General features: G+C 36.6%; 1 protein-coding gene across 1 annotated transcript in view; it reads left to right on the forward strand.

Annotated features, from left to right (window-relative positions):
• The window catches only part of PPM1E (protein phosphatase, Mg2+/Mn2+ dependent, 1E), a 210841-nt gene that overhangs the window by 27472 nt on the left and 171365 nt on the right, over positions 1-12004 (forward strand). The gene's annotated exons all lie outside the window — the stretch shown is intronic.

Below are 12004 nucleotides of genomic sequence, written 5' to 3' on the forward strand. Positions count from 1 at the left end.
GGCTTTAGGGCTGTTGTACATAGGGTCTCTATGAGTCGCAAATGACTCGATGGCACATAACAACAACAACAACAACATCACTGATTTTACAGTAAGAATGACCTCTGATGTTCTGGGATTTGATTTCTTGCAACTCTTGTTTTTTGGTTTTTTTGTTGTGTTTTTTTTTTTGTTTTAATGTGATCTGAGGGAATGTTTACAAAGGATATTTCTCAAACATGAATGTGCATGTATCTATCTTTGTCACAGATCTGATTTTATTCTAATAACCACTTAGGAGAAAGGGATTGCTGGATCAAATTATTTTTCTATTTCCAGATTTTTAAGGATGCACCATACTGCTCTCCACAATGGTTGCACTTGTTTATGGACATCAGTGTATGAGAGTTACACTTTTTCCTCACTCCTACTGCTCCTACCAGCATTTGTTGTTTTCTGTCTTGCTGAACTTTGCTATGATAGCTAGGGTGGTAATTCTGAATATTTATGGGGAGCTCTGGTGGCCTAGTGGTAAGAAGCTGCAGTGCAATCCCAGAAGAACACAGTTCGAATCCACCAGACCCTCTGCCGGAGAAGGAGGCGCAATATCCTCCTGTACCAGTCAGATCTGATTTGACGGTACACGCACACAAAATTTAAAAAAAAAAAAAAAGAAAAGAAAGGAATATTTAATTGTTTATATATTTTTTGGTTTAAAGCAGTATAAACCCTCAGCTGTTACTTGGGACGGTATTTGTCTTGGTCTTAGTAACACACCCTTGTACATGCAATCAGAGGGATAAATACTATTTTCCAGGCTTTTAGGGGCATATGGAAAGTTTCCTGTATATATAGTAACAATTTTGTTGTTGTTAAGTGCTATTGAGTTTTAGACGACTCAAAGCGACTCTGAATGAAAGACCTGAACACTTGTATAACTTTCATTATTTCTCCAAGTTCGTAGAGTTTCTGGAGGCAAACTATTTCAGAAGTGGATGCTAGTCCTGCTTCCAAGCTTGTTTTAATCAGGGAGCTCCACCAAATACTGTCCACCATGGGTAACCATTACCATATTTGATGCATGAGTGTCACAGCAATCACGAGTTACTTCTGTACAGCAAATGGACAGACCAGTGTTATTCCACTTAAGAAGAATGTTTGACCAAAAACAATTAAAACCAGGCCTGAGGGCCGCAGATTAAAATCACCCACCTTTGACTTGATAGCATAACTTTCTATCCACCAGGCCCACAGGGCTCTCTATGTTGGTGTTGTTGTTAAGTGCCATCGAGTCCTAGATGACTCATAGCAACCCTATGAACAAAATTTTAGTAACAATTTTAGTCTTTTAAAAAATATACAGCGTTGCATTAAAAAAAAGTGGTTTTTTTTCCTTAGAGTTTTCTCTAATCTTGGATTGATAAATATAAGACTTAATTAACCTTAGAAACCCTTCAGAGAGTCAGCACTATCTGCACATTAAAAAGAATTTTAGTTCTCCTCTCACAGTCATAGCTCCCTTTAGTACTGTTAATAGTGGTAAACTGTTCCTGTTTCTGTTGTTGCCATTAATTTATTAAGACACTGTTTCACATTTATCAACTCATTTAGTGCTTACCAAAAGCATATAATAGCAGTTCTGTTAATAGCTTATTTTGTTGAGGAGCTAGGCACAAAGACTATAAAGAACTTGTTCAAGTTTCCCGTGAAAACAGCAGAACTTAAACCTAGACAGTCTTAACTTGAGAGATTGTAGTGTCTAACCTCATTTTAGGATTTTTCATTCTACATATTACAAATGTATTTCCTGTAGGGCAAAATCTCCGTGAAAATGTAAATACAGAAATTAAGATTGTAAAAAGAAAGAAAAAAAGAAATTAAGATTGTATTTTGACCACTGCCTTTGCATAGTTCAGATGTTAACACTTTTTGACTTGTTTACTTTGGTACTTTCTTAATTAATTTCCCTGCCACTAATCTCATTTCCATCGCTCTAGTCTGGCCTCATTGGATTCACTAGCATTATTTAACTCACGGATGTTGTTTCTGTACAGACTGTACATGTTGTTTGTGCTTTATACAATATCTACATTCTTGACTGACTATATTAACTATCTCCTTTTTTTTGGTGATTATAGGAGCAGAAAGTTGAATTTTGTTTTACTTTCTACCAGAAATATCATCCTTATTCAGGTGCCAATAAAAGAAAAAACTGTCTTAAGAATATCCATTTTCTTTTTTTTTTTATTGTGATTAAAATATAGCCTAAGGTTTTTGTACCAAATATTTCTCCAAATTCATGCCTTTAATGAAATAAAAGGAAAAGTTTACAATGTGTAATGTATTGCTTATTAGAAATATAATAGCATCTCCAGAAATTCTTTATACTTCATAGACTGAAAAATAGCTCATAGTTTAAGATATAGTTAATGATGGCAAAAATTTAAAAACAAAATATATTACTATTATTTACTAAGATGCCTGAGAATATTTTTGTTTCATTTAGGACTTGATTAAGGCTTCAATCATTTAATATTTTCAGTTTAATATTATTAAAGTAGCCAATGGCATCAACTTTTTAAACAGTTTTAATCTTTAATGCAGTAGTCATTTACTTAGCAAATAGCTCTTTTGGAAAGAAACTTTTTTTTTGGGGGAAATAAACTTTTAAAAAAAATTAAGTAAAAGTAACAGATATTTGTATTAATGTCACATAATCAGTATATATTTTTTGGACGTAAATAAAACATTCTGGTTGTTTAATAAGCAACACCTTATAAATTAACACAAAGCAACCATTATTTATATTCTAGAAGTATCATAGAGTACAACTCCCATTATTGGCTCCATATGCTCTGAAACAGTTTTGGACTAATTATCAATGTAAAACTGTTTTGGAATCATGAACATTATTTTTTAATTAAATTTATTAATTTTAATAAACATATACAGAGATTTTGGGTTTCCATTCATTCATTGTTGCTCTATTTTCTCTACCCTCCCCCCATTTCATTCCTTTTTTTTCCCCCTTGAAAGTCTGTTTTAATTGTCCCATTGCCATAGTGCTTGTCAAAGCCAGTTCTGATTAATCTCCTTTGTCAGTGTGTCCCTTGCCATTCCCTATCATTCCTCCCTGAGAGAGACTTCACCCTGATTCATAAGGAAAAGGGGATGGTGTAGTCTCTTAGCTACTTCCTGCTGAAAAGGGATGCTGTAGGTTTCAGGGTGAAGATCTCTCACTACTCTAAAGGGCCCCTTTGGCAATAGGAAACACATAGACTATTGTGGAGATTGATTTTGGAATTTAGATTCACTGCTATCAATTGTGTTTAGCTGTACATGTTCATATCCTTGAAGATGTATCATGGAACTGTTGCAGCCTAGAAGACACACATTTAACTAACAAGTTAAAAGTACATGAGTCAAAAATTAAAAGCAATAATATTCCAAGTAGAGGTTCCAACAGTGGCACAAATCAAGTAGTTCTTAAAATAAAAGGCTTATTGACTAGCACTTTGTCTATTATAGTATAAAGGTTAGGAACCACAAGATGTAGAGGCTCAATTATAACATTAATTTTTTGCTTAATAAATTATAAGTAGTACAGAATAAAACTTGTTTGTCAGAATCAGAGTTCCAGTTTATATATTAAAAAGGTGATATATGTGTATTTTAACTATTAAGAGCCTCAGTTATGTGATGAGCTGCTAACCAAAAAGTCAACCATTCAAATCCATCAGCTTCTTCATGGAAAAAAGGAAGAGGTGCTTTGCTCCGATAACATTTACTGCCTTAGAAACCTAATGGAGGGTTGTCATGAGTTGGAAATGACTTAATGATGATAAATTTTAAGGAAAGAAGGAGAAAATAGGTTGAATTAATGTTCTTTTTTTATTAAATTTTTTTTTTTATTGGGAAAAACATATTGGGGGTACAAGGAGGTGAGGGTTGGGGGCAGAAGAGTGAGGATGGGCCAGGATGCAGTTGCAGAGCTGCACAGTTTGGTCGGTGGGGGGAGCAGGTGAAGGAAATGATGAGGGTCCAGTGGGGACCAGATGCTACAGAGGAATGACAAGCATTTTCCAATAGTAATTAAACCAACTCTCTTATTGATTTGGGAATTGGATGCCGACTCTCTGGCTTCTTCATGCTGAACAGGGGCGTAGATATAAAGGGGGGAAGGGAGGACGCTTTATCACCTTACTGGTGGTCTTGGGTTACAGCTGCTTGCCTTCTTGCTCCTGAGGGCCGCGACGGTTCGCCCCGAGTGGGGGGCCAAGCGCAGCCCACCCCAGGCAGAAGGCCACGACGGCTCGCCCCAGGCGGAGGGCCGAGGGCAGCCTGCCCCGGGCAGAGGGCCGCGACGGCTCGCCCCAGGCAAAGGGCCGAGGGCAGCCTGCCCTGGGCAGAGGGCCGCGACGGCTGAAGTAGTCTTTTTTTAAAAAAGAAGAAAAAGTGTGTGTGTGTGTGTGTGTGTGTGTGTGTGTGTGTGTGTGTGTGTATACTGTCAAATTGGATCTGACCGGCACAGGAGACTTCTCCAGCAGAAGAGCATGAAGTAGAGTCTGGGTTTTTTTTCCCCCCCAGGTGCCTGTCGGGGCCTGGGTTTCAGCTGTCCACACCACAGCAGTGGGCAATGAGCTTAAAGCCCCTGATGGCTCTGGGCGCTGACTCTCGCCAGTGGCTATGTGAATTAATGTTCTTAGAACTGCTCTGTAAGAATGTCAAAGATAAAACTGCAGTGAAGATCAAATTTATAATGAAAGTATACACCTAAAATGAAACATTACAAAGTGAATAATAAGAAGTACTTTAAAGTTACACTGTTACTCAAACCAACTAATTGACTATTACATATGGAAAAGTCCATTAAATGGTACATAAACTAATTAGTACATTTTTACATAGATCAAATTACTAAGCCATGAAATGGAATTTCTTCTCATTTCCCTAACGACTGTAAAAGGAAATTTTAATTAAGCCTTGCTGTGTTGAAGATGTTCTTATTTTTGGAAAAGCTTTTTATTTTAATCTGACTTCTCTAAATGGTTGTCAAAAGATAGCCTGTGTGTGGCTTCCAAATGGAAGAGAACTGCTGGAAGTTTAAGCAGGGTTTAGAAGAGGCTGTGGCACCAGGGACATCATTACTGAGATAAGATGAATCTTGGCTGAAAGTAGAGAATACCAACCAGAAGGATGGCTATTTGCTTTTTATTGACTATGCAAAGGATCATATGATTTTGACTATGACTGTGGGGATCATAACAAACTACGGCTAATATTGAGGAGAATGGGAATCCCAGGACACGTCATTGTGCTCATGTGAAACTTATATTTAGACCAAGATGCTGTTGTCTGAACAGAGAAAAGGAACTCTGCATGGTTTAAAATCAAGAAAGATGTGCATCAGGGCTGTATTCTTTCTCCATACTTACACTGTTTTTTAATGCTGACCAAAGTAATTCAAGAAGCTAGATTCTATCAAGATGGATGTGGCATCAGGATTGTTGGAAGACTCATCAATAACCTGCATTACGCAGCTGACACAACCTTGCATGCTGAAAGTGAGAGGGACTTCAAGAGCTTACTGCAGAACATCAAAGACATGATAGAAGAAGAAAAGATTGAAATTGTCTTGTTTATTGAAATTGTCAATTTCATTGTAACATGGATCTACAACCAAGACCCTTGGTGCCAGTAATTAAGAAATCAAAAGATGTATTGTGTTGGGAAAGATTGTTGTCAAAGATCTCTCCAAAGTACTGGGGAGCAGTGATGTAAATTTAAAAACTAAGGTGTGTCTTATTCAGTTCATAGTCTTTTCAGTCACTTGCTATGTATCTGAGAACTGGGCAGTGGACAAGGATAACAGAAGAGGAATTGATACCTTTCAGTTGTGGTAGAGTACTGAATATCCCTTGGACTACCAAAAGAACAAGCACATATATTTTGGAGAAAGTTCAGCCAGAATGCTCCTTATAGGCAAGGATGGTGAAGCTTTGTCTCAATTCTTTGAGCAGGTGGGGGTTTTCCATGAAACCGATATCATGCTTAGAAAAATGGAGGGATGGTGAAAGAAAGGAAGACCCTCAAGATTGACACAGAGATGGATTGTCACAGTGATGCAGATGGATTGACACTGCATTAGGCTCAAATGTGTTGGAGATGATGAAGATGGCACAAGATAGAACAGGACTAAGATCTGTTGCTATAGATTTGCTATGAGTCATATTTGACATGATGGCATCTAACAACAAAAACAACAGCACATATTTGGTTTGATTATTTTTGTGGTTAATATATACCATGAAAAACTGTAGATATGCAATTTCTGAGGTATATGTGGTTAGTTATGTTCAAGCGTAAGTCATTTCGTATTTCATAATTTTTATCTATTTAGCAATAAATCCTTAAGAAATAGGACTAGCGTTAAAAACAGTATATGCTTTTTAAACAAATTTTCAAAGTTTGTATGCTTATTCACTGTTTCCTGCCTCATTACAGAAAAAAATTTTAAGTGCAAAGTTAATTTTAGTATAAAGGGAATAAAATTTATTTATTCATCAGATGAACATTAAATATCTACCATTTAGCAAGCAGTGTGATAAATGCTCCTCACATAGAAATTAAAAACATGTTCCTTTCTTCAAGCTTGCGGTTTAGAGGAAAAGTGAGATAAATTGACCAGCAAGTAATATAATGTGAGTATAATAATAATTACTACTGTTTTGTATGAAGCGATATACTAAGCTGTCATTTTTCATAAGTGATACACTAAGCTTTACTTTTCAGATAAGGGAATTACTGCTTAGAGACATTAAGTCACTTATCCAAGGTCACAGAGTAAGTCTTAGGATCAGCATTTGAATCCGTATGTCTGACTCCAAAGCTGGTTATCTTGTTGCCTCTTGTTGTTAAACATTAAGACAGTGATGCACAGGAAATTTTATGGGGACATTGAGGAGAGGGGCTAACCTATGCTACTGCATTCTGGGAGAGAATGCTTGAGTAGAGTTTAGAAGGCTACATAGCAATTAGTCAGGAGAGGGAACTGAAAAGCATTCCAGACAGAGAGATTGCTCTGAGCAAAGGCATGATGATGAGAAAGATAAACGAATATAGGACTTGTATGGGTAACTTATTCCTTTAAATAAAGAAAGGTTACTCTTATCCAGTAACTTAAAGTTTAGCGGTTTGGGCACACCTAAAGCCAAGAAAACTCTTTGGAGCAGTTCTACTCTGTAACACATGGGTTCCATGATTTGGAATGAATGCAGTGACAACTGGTTAAACTCTGTATTCACAATAATTTCTCGGAAGATGCTGGAATTTTTAAAACTGTAAGTCATTAGCAGTGTCGTTTGTCTTAAATCAAATGTCACATATTAGGAAACAGACAAGCCTTATGTTCATATGTCTTGACATCTCATTTGTTTTAATTGGCTTTTTGAACAATAGCTTCTATATTAAAAAATTCTCTTTTTTATCTGATCGTTTATCTCATCATGCTACCTTATGACAACCTGTGTAGAGATTTTAGAACTGATGACTGCCAGAAGTGTTCCCATTTCAATTTTATTTAAGTCTTTTTTACTTCCTAAAGACTAATGAAAGGTTAAATATGTTACTGTGTCTCAGAGAAGCAAGGACAACATGGTGAAGGTCAAGTCTGATCTGGACTAACTGCACAAAAGGGAACCGCCCCCATCAGCAAAATCCACAGTATAAAATTGAGTAAGGTCAGACATGCTCCTCTCCCACCCCATTCTCCTACACCTTCTATTAATTAATTACTGGGTCCAGAATTCATTGCTATTGACAGATTTGATTTCATTCACAATTGTGGGGTATATTAAGGAAATAGGTTGAGGATGCAAAGGGTATCGCACAGTGAAAGTCCAAGTTTTAGTGAACAGCATTCCCAGGCCAGGTGAACAGCAAAACACAATTCCTTGTTCATGTATTACTTCATATATTAGGAATTAAAATACTTCCTTTTTATTATGGAAAAACAAAACAAACAAGGCACCATTTCTCAATTCGTTCAGACTGCGTCTCAGTCTACAAGTGAAAGTTCAGATTCAGATCAGGAACACAAATGAAATGAAGCAACTCAAATGAAATGCAAGAAGCCTCTGGTTTCCTTAGTCATCCAGCAAACTTTCTCTCATAGCAGTCACAAGTCAGCTCTTTCTTCAGTTGTCCCATAAATAGTACTTTAACCCTGTTTTTATCTCCAGGACTTTCTCAGGCTATGCCTTCACCACATTTACAGTTTGGCCAGCTTTCTCTCTCATGTTGGCCTCCTAGCTGTTGATGTTGTAGAAGACAGGTCAAAGGCAAATGATTTGTCTTCCACAGAGGCAACTGGATACTATGCCCTCAGGGGAGCCAAGGGTGGTAGGTGGAGCCTCAAAGATTTATTTACACATTCCCACCTGGCAATTGATAGGAAAAAAAATCCTGACTTGACATTCTTTATCAGTATCTACTAGGTGACCTTATCTCTTAGAGGATAAAAAGTACTGAATTGAATAATTCCAAGAATGTGTTGGAGAGTTAGAAGCACCATAACTTCTAGATGGATATACAGAACAACATGACATCATGTCCCAGATTATAAATGAACTAACTTAAAAAATTTAGGAAGTTGGGAGCAATTTTCTGAGTTTGAAAAAGCAATATTAATAGGTATACTTATCACTCAGTGAGAGAATTATTGTTTATTTTTTTCTTCTTTTTTTAAATTAATTTTCATGAAAGTTTACAGAGACTTTGGATTCCATTCATTCATTATTGTACACTTTCCTCCCTGCCCACTCCTTCACTCAATTCACTTTTCTTTTTGAAAAGTAAAAAAAACTTTCATTGTTATACAATCCCCCACCCCAGTCCACTCCACTTCATTCTGGACTCTTGTCATGACAATAATACCTAATCATATATTCCTTTTAAACAGTTCTCTGCCTCATCTGTATCAATGCAGTATACATTATTTATCCCATCTTTTCTTAGTTTCTTCCCAATCCTGATGTCAGTCCCGTTTTACAACAATGGCATTGTGCAGTATTTATCCTTTTGAGACTGAGATATTTCACTCAGCATAATGGGCACTTGGGTTGTTTCCAGCTCTTTGCTTTTGTCAACAAAGCCACAATAAACATGGGTGTGCATATATCTGCTTGGGTGGCAGTTCTGGTTTCTTTAGGTTATATTCCCAGTAGTGGAATTGCTGGGTCAAATGGTATTCTATTTCCAACCTTTTGAGAAAGTGCCATACTGCCTTCCATAATGGTTGTACCGTTTTACACTTCCACCAACAGTGAGTAAGGGTTCCAGTTTCTCCACAACCTTGCCAGCATTTGTTGTTTGCCGCTCTGTTAAATTTTGCTATTCTTATTGGAGTGAGATGATATCTCATAGTTGTTTTGATCTGCATCTCTTGTAGAGCCAGGGATTTTGAATGTCTTCTTTGGTGAAGTGTATGTTCATATCCTGTGCCCATTTTTCAATTGGGTTGTTTACCTTTATCTTGTGGTAGTAGTGTATTTTCTTTACTCAATCTAAACAACAATAATTTCATACTAAAACAACATTAATACTATCTACTAAAATTTCCCTGGCACCAACCTGAAATAATCATTCCCTTTCTTGAGCTTCCCCGCCCCAGTATTTTATCTGTAATTTTAAAAAAGATAATAAGTTCTTCATTGTTCATGTCATTTGTAGGAGAGTCTTATTCCTTCTTTAAAACTGCTTTTCCTTGAAGCAGAATTCATGTTTGAGCTGTCTCAAAAATAGAATGTCTTATGAACATAAAGCATTCACTACACTATTTCTTGTCATTAGATGCTATCAAGTCAGTTCTATCATGACATTCATAACATAATGAAACCCTGCTGACTCTATGCAGTCCCCTACAGTTATTGCTCTTTTAGAACCCTATTGAAACCAGTGTGTTGGTCCATCTTGGTGAGTTTTTCTATTTCAGTGATGCTTTACTCTACCAAGCATGATGTCCTTTTCTAGCACCTGTTCTTTTCTGACAGGTACAGATGATGTGAGATGAAATTTCTCCATCCTTGCTTCTCAGGAGCAATTTAGCATTCCAGACAGATTTGTTCATTATTCTGGCAGTTCATGGTGTAATCAGTATTCTTAACCAGCTTCACAATTCAGAGGGATCAATTCATTGGTCTTCTTTTATCCTTCTTTCATATGTATATGAAGCAATTGAAAATGTCACACCTTATTCCTCGAAGTGGTATCTTTTTTTTTTTAACACTTTAAAGAGGTTTTTCCCAAGAGATTTGCGCATTGAAATATGTTGCTTCATTCCCTAACTGTTGCTTCCATGGGCATTGGTTTTGGGTCCAAGTAAAATGAAAACCTTGACAATTTCAACCTTTTTTTTTTTTTAATTGCCATGTTTCTTACTGGTCCAGTTGTGAGGATTTTTTGTTTTCTTTATCTTGAGGTATAATCCATACTGAAGGCTGTAGTTTTTATCTTTTGCTAAGTGCTTCAAGTTATCTTCATTTTCTACAGGCAAGGTTGTATCATCTACTTTTCACAGATTACTAATAAGCTTTTCTCCAATGTTGATGCTGCATCCTTTTACAGCCCCATTTATCAGATTAATTTGTTCAGCTTATTGATTTATTATAAATTGAATAAGTATCGTGAAAGGATTGCAACCTTCCTTTTCAGTCCTGAAACTAAACTTACTCTTGTGGCTCAACTTTCAGTCAGATCTGTAAGGTGATGAGTGAGGGACACACTCTTTACAACAATCAACCATACAAGAGGAAAAAAGTCAGCATTTGTCTAGGGATAAAGCTCAAAAGACAGGGAAAGATAGAAGGATAAATGAAAAATAATGAAAAAACTTATGTTGGTACTGTATTTTTCTCTTAGTTGCTGTCAAACTTACCCTGATTCATGTTTTTTTTTAAAATTTTTATTATTATTTTTGTGTGAGTGTACCGTCAAATCAGATCTGACTGGTACAGGAGGAGATTGTCCCTCCTTCCCCGGCAGAGCATCTGGTGGATTTGAACCATGCGCCTCTGGGATTGTAGTTGCAGCTCCTTACCACTAGGCCACCAGATCTCCCCTCAAGAAGATTTTTTAAATGAAAGTTTAGAGTCTTTGGATTTCCATTCATTCATTGTTGCACACTTCCCTCCCTGACCACCCACCCCTCCTCCTCAGTTCACTTTTCTCTTTGAAAAGTAAAAAAAAAAATTCTTGAATTGTTAAACAATCTCCATGTGCCCTCCCTCCCCTAGTCCACGCCACTATGCAGCTTTCATTCTGAACTCTTGTCATGACAATAATACCTAATCATATATTCCTCCTAAATTTTTCTCTCCCTTATCTGCTATAATAAATACATTCTCTATCCCCTCTTAGTTTCCCCCAACTCCAATGTCAGACCCCCTTTTCAGTGGTACTGTACAGTATTTGTCCTTATATAACTGAGATATTTTCACTCAGCATAACATCCTCCGGGGTCAGGCATTTTGTGTATTATTTCATGAGTTCCTTGTTTTTCAGTGCACCATACTATTCCGTAGTGTGAATATACCAAAATTTCTCTATCCATTCGTTTGTTGATGGGCACTTGGGTTGCTTCCAGCTCTTTGCCTTTGTGAACAAAGCTGCAATAAACATGGATGTGCGTATATCTGCTTGGGTGGCAGTTCTGGTTTCTTAGGGTATATTCCCAGTAGTGGAAGTGCTGGGTCAAATGGTATTTCTATTTTCCACTTTTTTAATGCTCTAAGATTAAAATTTATTGCCTTTCTATTTAACATTATAATCTAAAGACACAAAACACATTTTTCTTTTAATACTATACACTATTTTTAACCCATTATTATTTTTAATGAAAATTTACAGAGACTTTGGATTTCCAGTTATTCATTGTTGCACTTTTCTCCCTGCCAACCCCTCCCCCCAGTTTTCTCTTCTCTTTGAAAAGTAAAAGGAAAAAAAATTAAAAATAATCTCTTGTCAAGGA

Source organism: Elephantulus edwardii, unplaced genomic scaffold, assembly GCF_000299155.1.
Source record: "Elephantulus edwardii isolate Elephantulus edwardi_28Jun2011 unplaced genomic scaffold, EleEdw1.0 scaffold00257, whole genome shotgun sequence".
Classification (NCBI taxonomy): domain Eukaryota; kingdom Metazoa; phylum Chordata; class Mammalia; order Macroscelidea; family Macroscelididae; genus Elephantulus; species Elephantulus edwardii.